This window comes from Atta colombica, unplaced genomic scaffold (genome assembly GCF_001594045.1).
Source record: "Atta colombica isolate Treedump-2 unplaced genomic scaffold, Acol1.0 scaffold163, whole genome shotgun sequence".
In the NCBI taxonomy this organism is placed as follows: Eukaryota; Metazoa; Arthropoda; class Insecta; order Hymenoptera; family Formicidae; genus Atta; species Atta colombica.
Genome location: NW_017259254.1, coordinates 281,527 through 292,007, shown reverse-complemented (window position 1 = coordinate 292,007; position 10,481 = coordinate 281,527). Strand labels below are relative to the sequence as shown.

The following is a 10,481-nucleotide window of genomic DNA, read 5'->3' as shown; positions in this document are numbered from 1 at the left end:
TATATATATATAAATATATGATTTTTGGTTGTGCAATCGATGTCAGTGATTATTGGCTTTTCCAAAATGGAATTACGAGATCAAATGGAAAACTCATGTTTCGCGGCGCAAACATCCACGAGTTAAAATATCTCGCGAAAGGCGGCGGTCACACGTGATACAATGAAATTTACTTTACTCGCTATCTAAATTTACTTTAACTGTTTGTGCACCTCCATCGTAAATCCACCGAACTTCATTACACTCGCTCGGCGATACTATAAATCCGTTACGGTCTTGTAATAAGCTTAAAAGGATTGTGTGGCACTCACCATTCACGCTGGATGTATCCTCAGAGGTTTTAATTGCCACCATGTGATCTCTCGAACTTGACTCTTTCATGGAACGATGGATGAATGGAGATAATTTCATTACCTGCACATATTATTATTATTATTATTATTATTGTTGTTATTATTATTGTTGTGTTGTACACTACTTCGTAAATAACGATAACGGAATATGACGGATGACTTTCTATAAAATTAAGAAAAAGAAAAATCGATTTTATCTTTAGTTATATTATATCTTAAGGAATTAAAACCAGTTTTTGACGACAGTCGAATATTGTATATTAATTTATATTTAATCTCGTCTATTAGTAGTAAGATTTAAATCATTCGTCAATTTCAAGCTAAATGAAAATTCCGAGTCCTTTGATGTACGGTAAATTGATGACGGGCATTGATAATCGGAGAGATATAGTTATTATATCACGTTCCACATCGATCGTGACATAAAGATCAGCAATTGAGGCTACCACGATTAATTGTAGCCTTATTAATTGTAGACTTATCGTGTTCTTTCAACTAGCATTAATAACCGTTTCTCGCACATTTGTTTTCGCGGAAAGGAAGCTACAAGAGACATGATATGTAGCGTTATTCGAAACCGGAAGACTTACGTTATTTACTCGGTAAATATTCATTCTAATTTTTTAGGAATATTCACGGAATAATATACGTTAAATTCCGTTCTCACACGGATCATCGAATGATGATCTTCGGTGAATTTGCAATTCATAGAGATACGTAATATTTGTTGTAACGAGGCGACGTTCAAATACGAAGAATTCGCTATTATATAGATTTATGCGCCATGCGTCATAAACACATACAAAAGCCTATTGGCGATAACGGCACTCGTCACAGATAGAATCTAATTAAACGAATCAGAAGATAAATATGAAGTCATATTGTTTGCACGACTGACAGCAATACTCGAATAACTCAATTGTCGGGTCATTTTCAATTAAAATAGAGTATTGCGAGCATATATATTTTATGCCATTCTTTAATGTTGAATTATATCAGATTCTTATCAGATTCTTATTTTAACAATCAAGATAACATGTGCAAGTTAGATGATGTAATGACAGAGAATGAAGAGGGCGAGATTAAAATCTCGATCGTTGATTCGCTTTCCCTCGCATTACTCGCAAAATACATAATCGAGTGAAAGCTTAACCCTACATTACTCGCGTGACTTTTTTTTTAATGTAATTATTCGCGCAGGATTTCTGACACTTTACATATATTTCAATTTTCATTGTTCTCTTTAATGTTCTCTTTTTTTCATTGTTCTTTTACAATTAAATAAATATTGATAATATTTTATACTTTATATAAAAAAAGTAAATGCAAACAAATGTTTAATTGTGAAACAATTGCGGTAAATACAATATAATAATGTGAATACATAGCATTCATACGTTTAACGAATTTATTTAAAATCTCTATGGTGTAATCATTTCATAATAGAACAAGAAAAATACTTCATGCGAGTAATGAAGTGTTAATGATATTCCACAGAAATTAAGATTACACGAGCATTACACGATGTTTTTAACATCGGAAGTACTGAACGGTCATTATTGACCACTCTGTTTTTTCTTTTGTAGTTTCTATTTTTTAGATTAATAATTGCGTTTCTTGGGTAAAAGATAGGATTCCACAATTTTTGGACTTTTCAACAATTATGTCATTTATATAGACGAAATATTTGACTTTTTATCACATTCTATATTTTTATAATTTATTCTTTTTAAAATATAAAATTGAGATAAAAAATCGACAACAGAATAAAATTTAAATTGCGAAAAAATTGTAAGAACGAGAGAGAGAGAGAGAGAGAGAGAGAAAGAGAGAAAAAGAAAGAAAGAAAGAAAGAAAGAATACCTATACGTGTTGCGTACGTACGAATGTATATATCCGCGAAGGGAGAAAAACATTCGTTCGTATCATCAGTTCAGTCTCGAAGAGAGTCTCCTTTCTTTGGGAGGAAGCACCAAGGGGAGGGATGAGGCAAAGGAGGGATTCCGTGGATAGGCGGCCGTGAACGTCCTAGGGCACGTAGACGCACGGCGGGGTGCGTGACCCAATCACCCGTTCACCGGCAGTGAGCCAGCGAGCGAGCGGAGCAGCGTGGATTCGTGCCGAGTCTCTCCGTCGGCGCGGCGCGAGGTGGGGGACTATCGCGCAGAGCGCAGAGTACGGTAGCGCGCGCGCGCGCAGAGTGTCGAGCGGAATCCCCGAGCGCGTGGACGAGCGAGATCGTTCCGTGTCGGCGTGTGTGCAGTTGTGTGCGGCTGTGTGCGTCAGGACAGTAGTGGCCGTGCGAAGGCCGACGGTAGGGGAGAGTTGTGCTCCGTCAGACGCAAGCAGGCGGCTGATGGGCGCGGGAAGGGAGAGGCAGGGAATGCCGCTTCTTCGTCAGACGCGCGCGGCGCGGCGACGCGGCGACAGTGGCTCGGGTTGCGCGCGTGACTCACTTGCACATCGCGGGAATCTCCCGCTTCCTCGCCGATGGCAGCACCGTACGATCCTCGAGAGGCCACCGCGTGCATTGCATACGGCGAGTATAGTCAGACGAAGGAGAGGCGACGGCGGCAGCGGCCACCGCATGATCGGAGAGTTCATCCGGTGCAACGACGCGCGCTTGGCCGCCACACAGATCCGCTACACGATACACCAGTGTTTCCCAACCTCGCTTCCGCAGCGACAGACTTTTGATGTGATCTAATTTCCATAGGAGAATCATAACGCGCAATAACAATTGTTAATGCGATTATAATTCTAACACTTCAGGAAACGAGATAGATTAATTAATTGAAAGCAAAATAGCAATGCGTACTAATCATTAGAGTTTTACAAAAATCTCTGATGTGATCTAATTTCTATAGAGATATCTCATAATATGTAACAATAATAATCGATGATGATTGTAATAGTTCAGGTGAAAACGAGATAGTCTAATTAATTGAAAGCAGATTGACAATATGTGTTAACGAATTAAAATTTGATAGATTACTGAAATTTCTTGCACATTTTTTTATCATCTCCAAGTTTTTCTCAATACTGCTTCCGTAACGAAATATATTGCTGATGTAATCTAATTTCCATAGGAAATTCTCTCCTAATGTATGATAATAATTTCCAACACTTTACATGGAAAAGAAGTAGTTTGGTTTTTTTTTAATCATAATCTGCACTATCTTGATTACATCATTTTAAAGTTATAAAATATTATAGTCTGTACACTGAATGTATTTCAATGTAAAAGAAGAGATTTATTTACAAATAGTTCACATAAGAGAAATACTGCGCATCACTGATTTGATTTACGCAAAATGCTGCATTGAGTGGACGTTAATTGGACGACATATTTCGTCCATCTGGCACATGCACAATCTGGCAATAAAATCATGATAAATAAATATGCTATTTGCGTACGTTAAAATACTACGAACAAACAGTTAAAATTATCGAAAATGCTGCATTGAATGACTATGCCGAAACAACACACTGTCCATGCTATAAAAAGAAATATTCTATCGTTATCCGTTATCGATTATCGCATCAGTTAAATTAAACTTCACCTCATACCAGCAGAAAAGAATTGGACAGCTATCGTAACTTAAGCAAAATTAATGAACGAGCGGGGAACTGACCCGAAGTCTGACTCACAGAATCAACAAAATGCCTCGAGGTTTCAACGTGTTCGTTTCTTTTACGTGTTGAAGGATTCCCACTAGAGCTCGTCACGTTAAATATTTAAAAATTTGCGGCATTGCCAAAATTATCTCGCTTCTTCCTCGAGGCGAGGAATTGAGGGATCGGCGATCTCTCGCCGGCGAAAGTCGCGTGAAATGATGCAGCCGGTTTCCGCAATCCAGTGTTTGATAACGCTTTCGAGACCACTGATTCACGTACGACGGAATTCCGAGTATTCGCTGACTTTGTATACAGGTGCGGAAAAGTTGTCGTTGTAATTGTATAATAACATGAGAATGGCGCAAATGCCTGATTTCCCGTTTATCAATTGAGCCAGATAAGAACGAGTTACATGGGCTTCTTATGTTTTGCGCGATAATTAATCGATTAGTCGTGGTCGCATTTTCCTGCTTAATTACGCACTATGCATGATTGATAAGTATTATGTATATACGTTAAGTGTAGCATGATTTAAATCGCGTGTTTAAAAAAAAACTGATATAATAATAAAAACGAAGTCTTAATAAAAAAACCATTGAAATCTAACAGAAAATCTTGATTTAATAGTATAAAAAATTAAAAGTACTTATTACTTCTTATTCACTGAAAGAATTAACTAAATTATTATAACAATAAAAAAAAGACTTTGAGAAAAATTAAATATATTTCATCAGCATAAAGGATATAATTATTGAAAAGTAAAAAATTTCAGAATTTCACATTTTAAGAAATTAATATTAATAAAAAATATATATAAACAGCTAATTATGACCGTTTGATATTTTTAATATTAAAAACTTAATTAATTAAGACAAAATGCAAAAACTTTTATTAGGAATTTCAATAGACTAATCGCAAATAATTATTATTTTAATGTAGCCATTAAAATTGTCAGGATTTGATGACGTGTGATTTATCACTTTTTGCAATTTATCAAGACGAAAGATAAATTTGTGAACATTTCAAACGATAGAGCATTAATTGAGAATCAGACATAAATAAGTGCGAAAATTGAGGCATGACGGGATTAAGCCGCGGTCAGTTGAACGAGCGTTTAACGTGTCTGACGCGTCCGGCATAAAACGATTAACGAATTGTCAGGTCCATATAGCGTGCGGTGGCATGATGTACGTTGTACGACGTGTGGCAGACTGAACGAACTATTCATAGATTGCAATTGGTCGTTTGTACGAGTTTACGCTTCGCCTCTTCGAACTCTCACTCAGGATTAAGCCAATATACGAAACAATATCTACGACTTGCATTCTTACCACATCCATTTACTTAATTTGCGTTCCTATTTTTTATTTAATCATTTAAATTTTAAAGAAAAAAAGATTGAAATAATAAAAATGAATTTTAATTAAAATATCCTATACCCTATATATTGTTTTAATTAAAACTTATATATGATTACTGAAACTTATATGCAATTTTGATTATAATATAACGTAATTTTATATAGATTTTTATGTTACATTTAAAAAAGGTGCTTATAAAAACTTGCCTGTTAATCTTAATGGATGAGAGAAATTGAGAAACTCATGCTTTTTCTCAAATACGATCGAATCGTATAAATTTGCCTTATGTTTGCATCTTAGTTTGGCCAAACATGGCGACATGCAACGAGAGTTATCTTCGCGTGCGCACGCCCGCTGTTGCATCGTCAAGAGAGGGACCCGAGGTCAGGGAGCGAGCTATCAAGATAGAGGGCAAACAATAATAACACTAATACATCAATAAAGTATTCCCGAGACTCGCGTAGCTTAGCTTTCTATATTGGACTTTTACTCGAATTGGGGAAAACGACGTGGGCGAGATCGCTAAACTCGGCGACCGAAAGCCCGAAAATAAAACTTTACGGCGAGAATCCGCAACTAACTTTACGTGCACAATGGTACATTGAAAATCTCACGTCTTCTCTGACGCGACGATCGATCTAAAATAAAATGGTTGAGACAATTTTATTTTAAGTTAATTCCTTTATTTCCAAGAATTTTATTTTCGGAACTTTATTGGTATGATTGGCGATGATCTTTCGCTAGATATGTGACATTTTGTAACAAAATTAAAAAAAGCGGATTTACTGAAGACAAAAATAATTCTTGCATAAATTGTGATTTTCCTTGAGATTTTGTAGTGCTTGTGAAATGTAATTCCAGATGATAAATAATAAATGTCAATGCAAGATAAGGTCACATCAATCTTTATTCTTTTATGTCCAAGTAAATTGAAATCTTATGATTGTATTAAAGTATTTTTTTAAAATTCTCTGAAAGCTATAATATAAATTCTTATATTTTTTTTTATGTAGAAGCTCATCTGATACATTTTCGTTTCTTACGAATTTTTATTGTCTTCCAAATTAGAAAATAATTTATTTTAATTCGTGGTTTTACTTTCTCTAATATCCACAACAAATTATCAAGTAATAACAGGATACCTACAGTTATTTCGCTTTAGTTTCTCACGGAATTAAACGCGTCCACGGAATTGGAGCGGTTTATTCGTAGAGAAATAACTGCAGCGGTATTTTATACTGCCGAGTATAGTCGACCAAAATCTGCATCTGCATTTGCTCGAAATGCAAACAAAACGTATCGTGACCCATTTTCGTCGCTCTGTGGACTTCGCGAGTGCATGCGTATTTATTGCGTTGCCATACGCGTTTGTGAAGTATGTATATTCGTTATGAGGCAGCTTACGTGAGTATATGCACGTGTGATGCTCGAATAACTTCAATAACAAGCTGTAATTTGAGGCAAATATTTGAGAGGCCGTTAATTGAATAATCTGAAACTCTCGGGCGATACATTCCCGATGATAATCTCTTCTCTCTGTTTATCCTTTTTCAATTCATCGATGTTATATCAGCCTCGATTCGGAATATACGATACAATTAAAACACGAAGGAAGAATAGCATCTAACACATTCGCCGATAATTAATTTTAGTATTATGTTGTGTGCTCAATTTAGATAAATTCTCCAACTTTTAATCTCCTCTTACGAATTATAATGCAGCTATTTGTAAGCTACATTGTTAAATTCATTATTATATTAAATTTATTATTATAATGTGAGTGACCTTTTCTATAGAAAATATTCCTTATACTCAGTCGTTAACTTAACTAAAACTGTAAAGTTTAACAAATTAATTCATGAACATGTATTAAATTTAACTAACACTTAGTTTATTATTTATTAAGTGCATACGTTAATATAGAAATTATTTACTTTGAGAATAATTGTAGAAATGAATTGATTTTGACACATAGAAGATTAAAAACAACAATATATTATTTAACTCAAGGAATCGAGTTGCTATATTGCTCCTTTAATATTTAACAATGTTAAAACCTCTACTGTTTGAATATTTCAACATAATATTATACACATATCGTTATTGTGTATACTATTATTATATTAAAGATATCTTCCTCTTTAAAATCAAATAATAGTATAGTGTACATGTACATACATACACTATTACAACACATGGATGCTTTATGTAAATTTATGATAGCGCGCAAATATCACCGGCGATGTGATGATTCAGTTTCCTCGTGCACCAACTCTTAGATCGGTTCGCAATACATAAAACATCCTGTGATAATAACGCGTAGATATCGCGCGTTCGAGAAGTAGGATTGAGCGAATAAGAATGACTTTGACAGTAAAGAGTGCGCCATCGTCACTTCATTCATCTCTGCAGTCGGAGAGGAGCTAATGAAATCCACCTAAGTGTCTTGCGTCACGCGTATCCTCCCACGACGTGTCTGCTCATAAAGGAGTGTTTTTATTCACGAATCGACATATTGTGCTTGCGTGTGCGTCGTAAACTTTGCAACCACAACTGCAATTAATTAAACTGCGATTCATCTTCGACCGTTTTCGTCAGTCAGACGAGTAATTTATTTTCATTTCTATATAAATGCACATTAACTTTAAACCATATAATCAATTTAATTTTTTTTTATCTTCTTTTAGTTCTAAAAAGATAAAATAAATTAAACTGAAATTAAAGTTAATCTGCGTGTATAGAGAATCTACATTGATAGAAATAGGTCTTAGATTGAATAAATAAGACATCGATGTTACGATGAAATACTATACAAAGATAGAATTAATGTTCATCTAAAATCCATTGAGACTGAAAAATACGAAGCTGAACTGCACTTTTGTAAAACTTCGCTTGTTGTCTAACCTTGTAAGGTCACTTAAAAAATGAGTTATAATATATCGCGCGATACTTTCGATGTCTTTTACGAGAATCAAAACTTTCATGGTGATTTCCCGATATTCCTTCTCCGAGTGAAGGAAATCACCATTACCAAATGGACCGTTGATGTAAGTCTGGCGGTGATTCTCCGCGAGAAATGCCTCCGTTGGCTCGCGCCAGCTCTTCACGCTTCTTTTTTTGTCCTTCTCTGTCTCTCTCTTTTCTCTCTTTCCCTCTCTCTCTACTTTATTTGCGCATATAAATAGCGCGGTCCAACATTACCGGGTACTTCGACGAACGGTGCCGCGAAAGTGGAGTCCAAGAAAAGGCCGGCGATTTCTGCTAGTTATAAAAATATACGCGAGAACGACGTGGACGCTCGGTTGGCGACGCGCATTCTTCAACGAGGCATATACGATGAGAACAGCTATGCAAATGAAAAACGCAGAAAAATATAGAGTTATTCACGAATCTTATTTAAGTCTTTACTACCCGAACTGATGTCAAATATTATGCAAAAACTTATAGCGACTATATAAAAGGAGAGAAACTTTTTTTTTTAAATGAGGAGTAAATAGGAATGGATTATCTAATGGATTATTTAATGTTTTAAGATGCGGTAAATTTTTTTCAAACTATTACAACTAAATAAAATATATTAAATTCTTTGTGAAATTGTTCTTTTGACATAAATCTATTTTTGCATGACTATTGAATATTTTTATTTTAATAATATCGATTGATGTAAATTGTATTCATAAAGTAAAATTCAATTGTTTCTCTAAAAACGCTAATACCGCCAAAATGTAATGAAATTTAATTTCTTATAATCAACGATTGTGTTCAATGACGATGGCAATCAAATTTTTGCAGATTGGAAATTGTGGATTTTAAGTGCTTGCAAATATTTATAACTCGATAGGTTAATCAAAAATTTAAAACATAGGTATATCTACAGGGGAAAGAAAAGAAATATATATACATATATCCGAATAATTTACATAATGACGATACATTATATAAAATTTTTTTTTAATTTAAAATGTGTGTCGCAATACACTTTAAAAACTATTAATGAAAAAATTTACAAAGAAAAAAAAATCAAATCTTTAATAATAATATTTAATATCTTGAGTAGATATCAAGCTAATTAATTATTTTAGTAATTACACTTCAATTACATTACATTATATCTACTAATTTGAATATTTCATAGAATGAATATAAATTAATTTCAAAATATCTTTATATAACTACGATACATGCTAATGATATCAGACTAATGACTGTATCAAATTCAAATATATTATAATGAAGTGTTAACTGAATGCGACATTTAGACTATCGACCTACATACATCGATCGGTCGCATAATTATTGCATCGAGAAGAAGAGATAAATATGCCGAGAGACTATGATTCTATATAATACCATGCTAAATAATTCGTCGTTGATCAGTCGCGCCGGTGCAAATACGGAAGGGGAAACTCAGTCACTTATAAACGAAAATGCAAGCGCAGAGAAGTCTCGCTTATTCACGTAAACGAACTGTTGTGTATGTGTAGATGTGTATGAATTGTTGAACCCGTCCTAAATTTTCGTTTTCGCATCGTCACATTCCTGTATATAATTTCACGGAGATGACCTGTCGCGTCTTGAATATTGAACATGCAGATAATTGCATTGGAATCTATTTTCGCTTAAAACGTTGTAGATTTTATTAAACGATGTTAATATATAAATATTGTTGAACTTACTTAATGATATAAAATTTAATTTATACATCAGAAATATTTGTTAGAATTTTAATCAGAATTAAAAAGCGCTACTTATAAAAAATACTATGATTATCTAGCTAGCGGACGTTGAAATTACATGTATCCTGTGATGTGTACATGCTATGTGCTAAAAGAAAAGTTAATCTCACAAAGGATGCCTTAAAATAACGCATATTTAAAAACGTATCTACCATTAGAGCGGAATCTAATAGAATTGGCGTACCGCAAAATGCGTAATCGAATTTCCTAATTGAATTATTTGCGGAGTTCTTATGTGATCGCCGGTATTTTCCCTGTGTGTATCATTTTAGATTAACTATTTTTTCGCTGCGAAGAAAAATATCTATTGATTATTATTAGCGATTATTCACGGCCAAGTATTTTCCCAATCGCGAAAGCGTACTGCAAAATATCTGTCAGTTACTTTCCTTGTGCAGAATATATAGACGATC

At 34.3% G+C, this 10,481-nt stretch overlaps 1 protein-coding gene across 4 annotated transcripts in view; it reads left to right on the top strand.

Moving 5' to 3' along the window:
- LOC108686055 overlaps positions 1 to 10,481 on the top strand; it is a 25,394-nt gene that overhangs the window by 5,304 nt on the left and 9,609 nt on the right. Inside the window, exon 1 of one of the 4 annotated variants that reach the window (XM_018191116.1) lies at positions 4,265 to 4,286. The exons of the other annotated variants lie outside the window; for them this stretch is intronic. The gene's annotated coding sequence lies outside the window, so the exon portion shown is untranslated. Of the gene's footprint in view, positions 1 to 4,264; positions 4,287 to 10,481 lie in introns of those variants that run through there. 4 annotated transcript variants of the gene reach the window in all.